The sequence below is a fragment of the Scyliorhinus torazame genome, chromosome 3 (genome assembly GCF_047496885.1).
Source record: "Scyliorhinus torazame isolate Kashiwa2021f chromosome 3, sScyTor2.1, whole genome shotgun sequence".
NCBI lineage: Eukaryota > Metazoa > Chordata > Chondrichthyes > Carcharhiniformes > Scyliorhinidae > Scyliorhinus > Scyliorhinus torazame.
The window spans coordinates 359,502,999-359,515,225 of NC_092709.1; the positions used below are offsets into that span (position 1 = coordinate 359,502,999).

General features: G+C 55.0%; 1 long non-coding RNA gene across 1 annotated transcript in view; it reads right to left on the reverse strand.

Moving 5' to 3' along the window:
- Positions 1–12,227, reverse strand: part of LOC140409645 (uncharacterized) — a 217,565-nt gene that overhangs the window by 17,999 nt on the left and 187,339 nt on the right. The window contains exon 2 of the long non-coding RNA XR_011940451.1: positions 2,424–2,528. This is a non-coding gene — a long non-coding RNA (uncharacterized lncRNA). The remainder of the gene's footprint in view (positions 1–2,423; positions 2,529–12,227) is intronic.

Consider the following 12,227-nt stretch of genomic DNA (forward strand, 5'->3'; position numbering starts at 1 on the left):
CAACCCCCAAACATCAGCCCTCTGTGGCAATGAATTCCACAGACCCACCACTCTCTGGCTGAAGAAATTTCCCCTCATCTCTGTTCTAAAGTGACTCCCTTTTATTCTAGGCTGTGCCCCCGGGTCCTAGTCTCCCCTGCTAATGGAAACAACTTCCCTACATCCACCCTATCTAAGCCACAGAAGAGTTACAGGGAGGTAACTACACCCAAGGTACAGGACAAGAGTAGCTGGGTTACAGCCAGGGGAAAGAAAACAAACAGGCAGACAGTGCAGGGATCCCTCGTGGCCGTTCCCCTTCAAAACAAGTATACCGTTTTGGATGCTGTTGAGGGGAATGAGCGACCGGGGTAAGGCCCTAGCGGCCAGGTCTCTGACGCTGAGTCTGAGCTCTGGGGCTCAGAAGAGAAGAGGGCAGAATAGAAAAGCGACAATGGGACAATACGAGACTCAATGGTTCGGGGAACGGATAGGAGATTATGTGGTCACGAGCGAGACTCTACGTAAGGTTGAGGAAGCAAGGATCTGACTCGGCTCTAGAGGGTTACAAGGTAGCCAGGAAGGAACCAAAAAATGGACTTAGGGGAGCTAGAAGGGGCATGAAAAAGCCCTGGCGGGAAGGAGGAGGGAAAACCCCAAGGCGTTCTACACTTATGTGAGAAATAAGAGGGGATCAGAGTGAGAGTCGGGCCGATCAGGGATAGTGGAGGGAACTTGTGCCTAGAGTCTGAGGAGATGGGGGAGGCCCTAAATGAATATTTTGCTTCAGTATTCACTAGCTGTATAAAACCCTGGATAGGCCGCATTTGGAGTATTGCAGCTCTGGTCACCACATTATCAGAATTATTGGAAGCTTTGGAGAGAGTGCAGGGAAGGTTCACCAGGATGTTGCCTGGTCTCGAGGGTGTTGGCTGTGAGGAGTGGTTGAATAAACTAGGATTGTTTTCACTGGAAAGACGGAGGCTGAGGGGAGACCTGATAGAGATCTATAAAATTCTGAGAGGCACAGACGGGGGGGATAGTCAGAGGCTTTTTCCAAGGGTGGAAATGTCAGTTACAAGGGGGCACAGGTTCAAGGTGAGAGGGTGTAGCCACCTAAAATGGCTGATTCCCGATTAGAATGGTCAAACCCCGATCTAAAACGGCGAACGGAAGAGGCTGATGGGAAAATCAGCCAACAGGACTTAAACGGACCACTGCAGATAAAACAGTGTATTCAGCTCTGGGGAAATCGGCCAGATACCTGCAGCCATCAACATCACAACAACCCAGCCATCTGCATTTTAATCAGCCATCCCCGGGAACAATTGCTACACATTAGCAACATAAAGCCGACCCAGACCTATCGGCGCCAGCAGGGGCTGAGACAAAGAAAGGTAAACGACCACCCCCCCCCGATCAAGGAATCGCCCCATTATTGGAACATATCGAACCAAGTGATTGGGACCAAGTCCAATCACTTGGGACCAGGTACAAGGTCCGCCCCGAGAGGCGGGAAGCCCCTGGGGACTATAAGAATAGGGGCCAAGTTCAACTCGACCCTTCTTCTCCTCTCCGCACCCTTCGAGACCCTTCGACAAAGAAAACTGTAAGCGTTACTCCAGCGATCGCTACCAGATAGGCGCTCCTGACTATCGACTTGTACCAGCTTTGAATCCCGCAGGCCCAGACCCAAGTCGATAGGCCATTCGTTTCCCTGACCTGGTGGGCCATCTCCAAAGTTAAGTATTGGCCTTTAGTGGTAGGTAGTAGTCTAGAAGTAGGATTATTGTATAAGTATTTATTGCTGTATATAATAAATGATCGTTGATTTAACTCTAAGTGGTGTGCTGCATTATTAATCATTACTTGAGCTTGAACCATGTGGCGGTATCAGAAAGATACCTGGCGACTCGTGAGTAAAGGTGACAGAATTAGAGCTAATAAAACTAAGGATAATAAGAGCAACAAGGGGGAAAGTTTAAGGGAGATGTGCGGGGTAAGTTTTTCACACAGAGAGAGGTGGGTGTCTGGAACGCGCTGCCAGAGGATGTGGCGGAAGCTGCACATTAGCGACATTTCAGAGGCAGCGGGATGGATACGTGAACAGGGAGGAAACAGAGGGATCGGACCGAGTAAGGGCAGAAGGTTTTTTTAGTTTGGGCATCATAGTCGGCACAGGTTTGGAGGGCCGAAGGGCCTGTTCCTCTGCTACACTCTGCTTTGCACTTTGCTATAATGAACGGCGGGGCAGGCTCGAAGGGCCGAATGGCTTCCTCCTGCTCCTGTTTTCGATGTTTCTACGAAAACAGCACAGGACATCAATAACCAGAGTCGAAGGATAGGATGGAGGTAAAAATATTTGGTCTGTGTGATTAAGATGTGTGTTTGAATGCATTGACCTATTGGTGGGAATATTGGGGAAATTCTCAGTCTCAACACACCTTCTGCTTTTTCTCCAACATTGACTCCATTTGGAAGCTTCTTTTTCTTCTTCACTGTCACAACCTTCTTCAGGGTCTCATTTCTTTTAGCGTTGTCCACAGTGTCTGAAAAACATAAACACACCACTCAACCGCAGTCAGCAATGTGGAATCCAGAGAGACCGCCCCCTGTCTGTGGGCAGAGGAACAATCTCCCCACTCACACACACACCCTCCCCGTACAGAGAGCAATGTGGAATCCAGAGAGACCGCCCCCTGTCTGTGGGCAGAGGAACAATCTCCCCACTCACACACACACCCTCCCCGTACAGAGAGCAATGTGGAATCCAGAGAGACCGCCTCCTGTCTGTGGGCAGAGGAACAATCTCCCCACTCACACACACACCCTCCCCGTACAGAGAGCAATGTGGAATCCAGAGAGACCGCCCCCTGTCTGTGGGCAGAGGAACAATCTCCCCACTCACACACACACCCTCCCCGTACAGAGAGCAATGTGGAATCCAGAGAGACCGCCCCCTGTCTGTGGGCAGAGGAACAATCTCCCCACTCACACACACACCCTCCCCGTACAGAGAGCAATGTGGAATCCAGAGAGACCGCCCCCTGTCTGTGGGCAGAGGAACAATCTCCCCACTCACACACACACCCTCCCCGTACAGAGAGCAATGTGGAATCCAGAGAGACCGCCTCCTGTCTGTGGGCAGAGGAACAATCTCCTCACTCACACACACACCCTCCCCGTACAGAGAGCAATGTGGAATCCAGAGAGACCGCCCCCTGTCTGTGGGCAGAGGAACAATCTCCCCACTCACACACACACCCTCCCCGTACAGAGAGCAATATGGAATCCAGAGAGACCGCCCCCTGTCTGTGGGCAGGGGAACAATCTCCCCACTCACACACACACCCTCCCCGTACAGAGAGCAATGTGGAATCCAGAGAGACCGCCCCCTGTCTGTGGGCAGAGGAACAATCTCCCCACTCACACACACACCCTCCCCGTACAGAGAGCAATGTGGAATCCAGAGAGACCGCCCCCTGTCTGTGAGCAGGGGAACAATCTCCCCACTCACACACACACCCTCCCCGTACAGAGAGCAATGTGGAATCCAGAGAGACCGCCCCCTGTCTGTGGGCAGGGGAACAATCTCCCCACTCACACACACACACCCTCCCCGTACAGAGAGCAATGTGGAATCCAGAGAGACCGCCCCCTGTCTGTGGGCAGGGGAACAATCTCCTCACTCATACACACACCCTCCCCGTACAGAGAGCAATGTGGAATCCAGAGAGACCGCCCCCTGTCTGTGGGCAGAGGAACAATCTCGCCACTCACACACACACCCTCCCCGTACAGAGAGCAATGTGGAATCCAGAGAGATTGCCCCCTGTCTGTGGGCAGAGGAACAATCTCCCCACTCACACACACACCCTCCCCGTACAGAGAGCAATGTGGAATCCAGAGAGATTGCCCCCTGTCTGTGGGCAGGGGAACAATCTCCCCACTCACACACACACACCCTCCCCGTACAGAGAGCAATGTGGAATCCAGAGAGACCGCCCCCTGTCTGTGGGCAGGGGAACAATCTCCTCACTCATACACACACCCTCCCCGTACAGAGAGCAATGTGGAATCCAGAGAGATCGCCCCCTGTCTGTGGGCAGAGGAACAATCTCCCCACTCACACACACACCCTCCCCGTACAGAGAGCAATGTGGAATCCAGAGAGACCGCCCCCTGCCTGTGGGCAGGGGAACAATCTCCCCACTCACACACACACCCTCCCCGTACAGAGAGCAATGTGGAATCCAGAGAGACCGCCCCCTGTCTGTGGGCAGGGGAACAATCTCCCCACTCACACACACACCCTCCCCGTACAGAGAGCAATGTGGAATCCAGAGAGACCGCCTCCTGTCTGTGGGCAGAGGAACAATCTCCCCACTCACACACACACCCTCCCCGTACAGAGAGCAATGTGGAATCCAGAGAGACCGCCTCCTGTCTGTGGGCAGAGGAACAATCTCCCCACTCACACACAAACCCTCCCCGTACAGAGAGCAATGTGGAATCCAGAGAGACCGCCCCCTGTCTGTGGGCAGAGGAACAATCTCCCCACTCACACACACACCCTCCCCGTACAGAGAGCAATGTGGAATCCAGAGAGACCGCCCCCTGTCTGTGGGCAGAGGAACAATCTCCCCACTCACACACACACCCTCCCCGTACAGAGAGCAATCTGGAATCCAGAGAGACCGCCCCCTGTCTGTGGGCAGGGGAACAATCTCCCCACTCACACACACACCCTCCCCGTACAGAGAGCAATGTGGAATCCAGAGAGACCGCCCCCTGTCTGTGGGCAGGGGAACAATCTCCCCACTCACACACACACCCTCCCCGTACAGAGAGCAATGTGGAATCCAGAGAGACCGCCCCCTGTCTGTGGGCAGAGGAACAATCTCCTCACTCACACACACACCCTCCCCGTACAGAGAGCAATGTGGAATCCAGAGAGACCGCCCCCTGTCTGTGAGCAGGGGAACAATCTCCCCACTCATACACACACCCTCCCCGTACAGAGAGCAATGTGGAATCCAGAGAGACCGCCCCCTGCCTGTGGGCAGAGGAACAATCTCCCCACTCATACACACACCCTCCCCGTACAGAGAGCAATGTGGAATCCAGAGAGACCGCCCCCTGTCTGTGAGCAGGGGAACAATCTCCCCACTCATACACACACCCTCCCCGTACAGAGAGCAATGTGGAATCCAGAGAGACCGCCCCCTGCCTGTGGGCAGGGGAACAATCTCCCCACTCACACACACACCCTCCCCGTACAGAGAGCAATGTGGAATCCAGAGAGACCGCCCCCTGTCTGTGGGCAGAGGAACAATCTCCCCACTCACACACACACCCTCCCCGTACAGAGAGCAATGTGGAATCCAGAGAGGCCGCCCCCTGTCTGTGGGCAGGGGAACAATCTCCCCACTCACACACACACCCTCCCCGTACAGAGAGCAATGTGGAATCCAGAGAGACCGCCCCCTGTCTGTGGGCAGGGGAACAATCTCCCCACTCACACACACTCCCTCCCCGTACAGAGAGCAATGTGGAATCCAGAGAGACCGCCCCCTGTCTGTGGGCAGAGGAACAATCTCCTCACTCACACACACACCCTCCCCGTACAGAGAGCAATGTGGAATCCAGAGAGACCGCCCCCTGTCTGTGAGCAGGGGAACAATCTCCCCACTCATACACACACCCTCCCCGTACAGAGAGCAATGTGGAATCCAGAGAGACCGCCCCCTGCCTGTGGGCAGGGGAACAATCTCCCCACTCACACACACACCCTCCCCGTACAGAGAGCAATGTGGAATCCAGAGAGACCGTCCCCTGTCTGTGGGCAGAGGAACAATCTCCCCACTCACACACACACCCTCCCCGTACAGAGAGCAATGTGGAATCCAGAGAGACCGCCCCCTGTCTGTGGGCAGAGGAACAATCTCCCCACTCACACACACACCCTCCCCGTACAGAGAGCAATGTGGAATCCAGAGAGACCGCCCCCTGTCTGTGGGCAGGGGAACAATCTCCCCACTCACACACACACCCTCCCCGTGCCGAGAACAATGTGGAATCCAGAGACACCGCCCCCTGTCTGTGGGCAGGGGAACAATCTCCCCACTCACACACACACCCTCCCCGTACCGAGAACAATGTGGAATCCAGAGAGACCGCCCCCTGTCTGTGAGCAGGGGAACAATCTCCCCACTCACACACACACCCTCCCCGTACAGAGAGCAATGTGGAATCCAGAGAGATTGCCCCCTGTCTGTGGGCAGGGGAACAATCTCCCCACTCACACACACACCCTCCCCGTACAGAGAGCAATATGGAATCCAGAGAGACCGCCCCCTGTCTGTGGGCAGGGGAACAATCTCCCCACTCACACACACACCCTCCCCGTACAGAGAGCAATGTGGAATCCAGAGAGATCGCCCCCTGTCTGTGGGCAGAGGAACAATCTCCCCACTCACACACACACCCTCCCCGTACAGAGAGCAATGTGGAATCCAGAGAGACCGCCCCCTGTCTGTGGGCAGAGGAACAATCTGCCCACTCACACACACACACCCTCCCCGTACAGAGAGCAATGTGGAATCCAGAGAGACCGCCCCCTGTCTGTGGGCAGAGGAACAATCTCCCCACTCACACACACACCCTCCCCGTACAGAGAGCAATGTGGAATCCAGAGAGACCGCCCCTGTCTGTGGGCAGGGGAACAATCTCCCCACTCACACACACACCCTCCCAGTACAGAGAGCAATGTGGAATCCAGAGAGATCGCCCCCTGTCTGTGGGCAGAGGAACAATCTCCCCACTCACACACACACCCTCCCCGTACAGAGAGCAATGTGCAATCCAGCGAGACCGCCCCCTGTCTGTGGGCAGAGGAACAATCTCCCCACTCACACACACACCCTCCCCGTACAGAGAGCAATGTGGAATCCAGAGAGACCGCCCCCTGTCTGTGGGCAGAGGAACAATCTCCCCACTCACACACACACCCTCCCCGTACAGAGAGCAATGTGGAATCCAGAGAGACCGCCCCCTGTCTGTGGGCAGGGGAACAATCTTCCCACTCACACACACACCCTCCCCGTACAGAGAGCAATGTGGAATCCAGAGAGACCGCCCCCTGTCTGTGGGCAGGGGAACAATCTCCCCACTCACACACACACCCTCCCCGTACAGAGAGCAATGTGGAATCCAGAGAGACCGCCCCCTGTCTGTGGGCAGAGGAACAATCTCCCCACTCACACACACACCCTCCCCGTACAGAGAGCAATGTGGAAACCAGAGAGACCGCCCCCTGTCTGTGGGCAGAGGAACAATCTCCCCACTCACACACACACCCTCCCCATACAGAGAGCAATGTGGAATCCAGAGAGACCGCCCCCTGTCTGTGGGCAGAGGAACAATCTCCCCACACACACACACACACCCTCCCCGTACAGAGAGCAATGTGGAATCCAGAGAGACCGCCCCCTGTCTGTGGGCAGAGGAACAATCTCCCCACTCACACACACACCCTCCCCGTACCGAGAGCAATGTGGAATCCAGAGAGACCGCCCCCTGTCTGTGGGCAGAGGAACAATCTCCCCACACACACACACACACCCTCCCCGTACAGAGAGCAATGTGGAATCCAGAGAGATCGCCCCCTGTCTGTGGGCAGAGGAACAATCTCCCCACACACACACACACACCCTCCCCGTACAGAGAGCAATGTGGAATCCAGAGAGACCGCCCCCTGTCTGTGGGCAGGGGAACAATCTCCCCACTCACACACACACCCTCCCCGTACAGAGAGCAATGTGGAATCCAGAGAGACCGCCCCCTGTCTGTGGGCAGAGGAACAATCTCCCCACTCACACACACACACCCTTCCCGTACAGAGAGCAATGTGGAATCCAGAGAGACCGCCCCCTGTCTGTGGGCAGGGGAACAATCTCCCCACTCACACACACACCCTCCCCGTACAGAGAGCAATGTGGAATCCAGAGAGATCGCCCCCTGTCTGTGTGCAGAGGAACAATCTCCCCACTCACAAACACACCCTCCCCGTACAGAGAGCAATGTGGAATCCAGAGAGACCGCCCCCTGTCTGTGGGCAGAGGAACAATCTCCCCACTCACACACACACCCTCCCCATACAGAGAGCAATGTGGAATCCAGAGAGATCGCCCCCTGTCTGTGGGCAGAGGAACAATCTCCCCACTCACAAACACACCCTCCCCGTACAGAGAGCAATGTGGAATCCAGAGAGACCGCCCCCTGTCTGTGGGCAGAGGAACAATCTCCCCACTCACACACACACCCTCCCCGTACAGAGAGCAATGTGGAATCCAGAGAGACCGCCCCCTGTCTGTGGGCAGAGGAACAATCTCCCCACTCACACACACACCCTCCCCGTACAGAGAGCAATGTGGAATCCAGAGAGATCGCCCCCTGTCTGTGGGCAGGGGAACAATCTCCCAACTCACACACACACCCTCCCCGTACAGAGAGCAATGTGGAATCCAGAGAGACCGCCCCCTGTCTGTGGCCAGGGGAACAATCTCCCCACTCACACACACACCCTCCCCGTACAGAGAGCAATGTGGAATCCAGAGAGACCGCCCCCTGTCTGTGGGCAGGGGAACAATCTCCCCACTCACACACACACCCTCCCCGTACAGAGAGCAATGTGGAATCCAGAGAGACCGCCCCCTGTCTGTGGGCAGGGGAACAATCTCCCCACTCACACACACACCCTCCCCGTACAGAGAGCAATGTGGAATCCAGAGAGACCGCCTCCTGTCTGTGGGCAGGGGAACAATCTCCCCACTCACACACACACCCTCCCCGTACAGAGAGCAATGTGGAATCCAGAGAGACCGCCCCCTGTCTGTGGGCAGAGGAACAATCTCCCCACTCACACACACACACCCTCCCCGTACAGAGAGCAATGTGGAATCCAGAGAGACCGCCCCCTGTCTGTGGGCAGGGGAACAATCTCCCCACTCACACACACACCCTCCCCGTACAGAGAGCAATGTGGAATCCAGAGAGATCGCCCCCTGTCTGTGGGCAGGGGAACAATCTCCTCACTCACACACACACCCTCCCCGTACAGAGAGCAATGTGGAATCCAGACAGACCGCCCCCTGTCTGTGGGCAGAGGAACAATCTCCCCACTCACACACACACCCTCCCCGTACAGAGAGCAATGTGGAATCCAGAGAGACCGCCCCCTGTCTGTGGGCAGGGGAACAATCTCCCCACTCACACACACACCCTCCCTGTACAGAGAGCAATGTGGAATCCAGAGAGACCGCCCCCTGTCTGTGGGCAGGGGAACAATCTCCCCACTCACACACACACCCTCCCCGTACAGAGAGCAATGTGGAATCCAGAGAGACCGCCCCCTGTCTGTGGGCAGGGGAACAATCTCCCCACTCACACACACACCCTCCCCGTACAGAGAGCAATGTGGAAACCAGAGAGACCGCCCCCTGTCTGTGGGCAGAGGAACAATCTCCCCACTCACACACACACCCTCCCCATACAGAGAGCAATGTGGAATCCAGAGAGACCGCCCCCTGTCTGTGGGCAGGGGAACAATCTCCCCACTCACACACACACCCTCCCCGTACAGAGAGCAATGTGGAATCCAGAGAGACCGCCCCCTGTCTGTGGGCAGGGGAACAATCTCCTCACTCACACACACACCCCCTCCCCGTACAGAGAGCAATGTGGAATCCAGAGAGACCGCCCCCTGTCTGTGGGCAGAGGAACAATCTCCCCACTCACACACACACCCTCCCCGTACAGAGAGCAATGTGGAATCCAGAGAGACCGCCCCCTGTCTGTGGGCAGAGGAACAATCTCCCCACTCACACACACACCCTCCCCGTACAGAGAGCAATGTGGAATCCAGAGAGACCGCCCCCTGTCTGTGGGCAGGGGAACAATCTCCCCACTCACACACACACCCTCCCCGTACAGAGAGCAATGTGGAATCCAGAGAGATCGCCCCCTGTCTGTGTGCAGAGGAACAATCTCCCCACTCACACACACACCCTCCCCGTACAGAGAGCAATGTGGAATCCAGAGAGACCGCCCCCTGTCTGTGGGCAGGGGAACAATCTCCCAACTCACACACACACACCCTCCCCGTACAGAGAGCAATGTGGAATCCAGCTGATCCCTGCTCCCTCAGACCCAGAGTTAAACTGTTGCATGTGGGATCATCCCACATGCAAACTTCCAGACTTGTGTCCAGCGTGTGTATCTTACCCTGACAACACCTACTCCTCACTGAGACACACTGACAGATATTATAGCAAATAATAATAATCTTTATTATTGTCACAAGTAGGTTTACATGAACACTGCAATGAAGTTACTGTGAAAAGCCCCTAGTCGCCACATTCCGGCGCCAGTTCAGGTACACAGAGGGAAAATTGAGAATGTCCAATTCACCTAACCTGCACGTCTTTGGACTGTGGGAGGAAACCGGAGCACCCGGAGGAAACCCACGCACACACAGGGAGAACGTGCAGACTCCGCACAGTGACACAGCCAGGAATCGAACCTGGGACCCAGGAGCTGTGAAGCAACTGTGCTAACCACTATGCTACCGTGCTGCCCAATTCCTCAGGAACATAAGGAAATTCGGCATGTCCACATTAACCCTGACTAACTTTTACAGATGCACCATAGAAAGCATCCTATCGGGCTGCATCACAGCCTGGTATGGCAACTGCTCGGCCCAGGACCGCAAGAAACTTCAGAGAGTCGTGAACACCGCCCAGTCCATCACACAAACCTGCCTCCCATCCATTGACTCCATCTACACCTCCCGCTGCCTGGGGAAAGCGGGCAGTATAATCAAAGATCCCTCCCACCCGGCTTACTCACTCTTCCAACTTCTTCCATCGGGCAGGAGATACAGAAGTCTGAGAACACGCACGAACAGACTCAAAAACAGCTTCCTCCCCACTGTCACCAGACTCCTAAATGATCCTCTTATGGACTGACCTCATTAACACTACACCCTGTATGCTTCATCCGATGCCGGTGTTTATATATTTACATTGTGTATTTTATGTTTGCCCTATTATGTATTTTCTATGTGGGCGGCACGGTAGCACAGTGGTCAGCACTGTGGTTTCACAGCTCCAGGGTCCCAGGTTCGATTCCCCGCTGGGTCACTGTCTGTGCGGAGTCTGCACATCCTCCCCGTGTGTGCGTGGGTTTCCTCCGGGTGCTCCGGTTTCTTCCCACAGTCCAAAGATGTGCGGGTTAGGTGGATTGCCCATGATAAATTTCCCTTAGTGTCCAAAAAATGATAAGTGGGGGTTACTGGGTTACGGGGATAGGGTAGAAACGTGGGCTTCAGTGGGGGGCTCTTTCTAAAGGCCATTGCAGACTCGATGGGCCGAATGGCCTCCTTCTGCACTGTAGATTCTATGATTTTACGATGACATTCTATGGAATGATCTGTCGGAGCTGTACGCAGAAAAATACTTTTCACTGTACAAAGAACAAAGAACAAAGAAATGTACAGCACAGGAACAGGCCCTTCGGCCCTCCAAGCCCGTGCCGACCATACTGCCCGACTAAACTACAATCTTCTACACTTCCTGGGTCCGTATCCCTCTATTCCCATCCTATTCATATATTTGTCAAGGTGCCCCTTAAATGTCCCTATCGTCCCTGCTTCCACCACCTCCTCCGGTAGCGAGTTCCAGGCACCCACTACCCTCTGTGTAAAAAACTTGCCTCGTACATCTACTCTAAACCTTGCCACTCTCACCTTAAACCTATGCCCCCTAGTAATTGACCCCTCTACCATGAGGAAAAGCCTCTGACTATCCACTCTGTCTATCACAATTTTGTAGGCCTCTATCAGGTCGCCCCTCAACCTCCGTCGTTCCAGTGAGAACAAACCGAGTTTATTCAACCGCTCCTCATAGCTAATGCCCTCCATACCAGGCAACATCCTGATAAATCTCTTCTGCACCCTCTCTAAAGCCTCCACATCCTTCTGGTAGTGTGGCGACCAGAATTGAACACGATACTCCAAGTGAGGCCTAACTAAGGTTCTATACAGCTGCAACATGACTTGCCAATTTTTATACTCAGTGCCCCGGCCAATGAAGGCAAGCATGCCGTATGCCTTCTTGAATACCTTCTCCACCTGTGTTGCCCCTTTCAGTGACCTGTGGACCTGTACACCTAGATCTCTCTGACTTTCA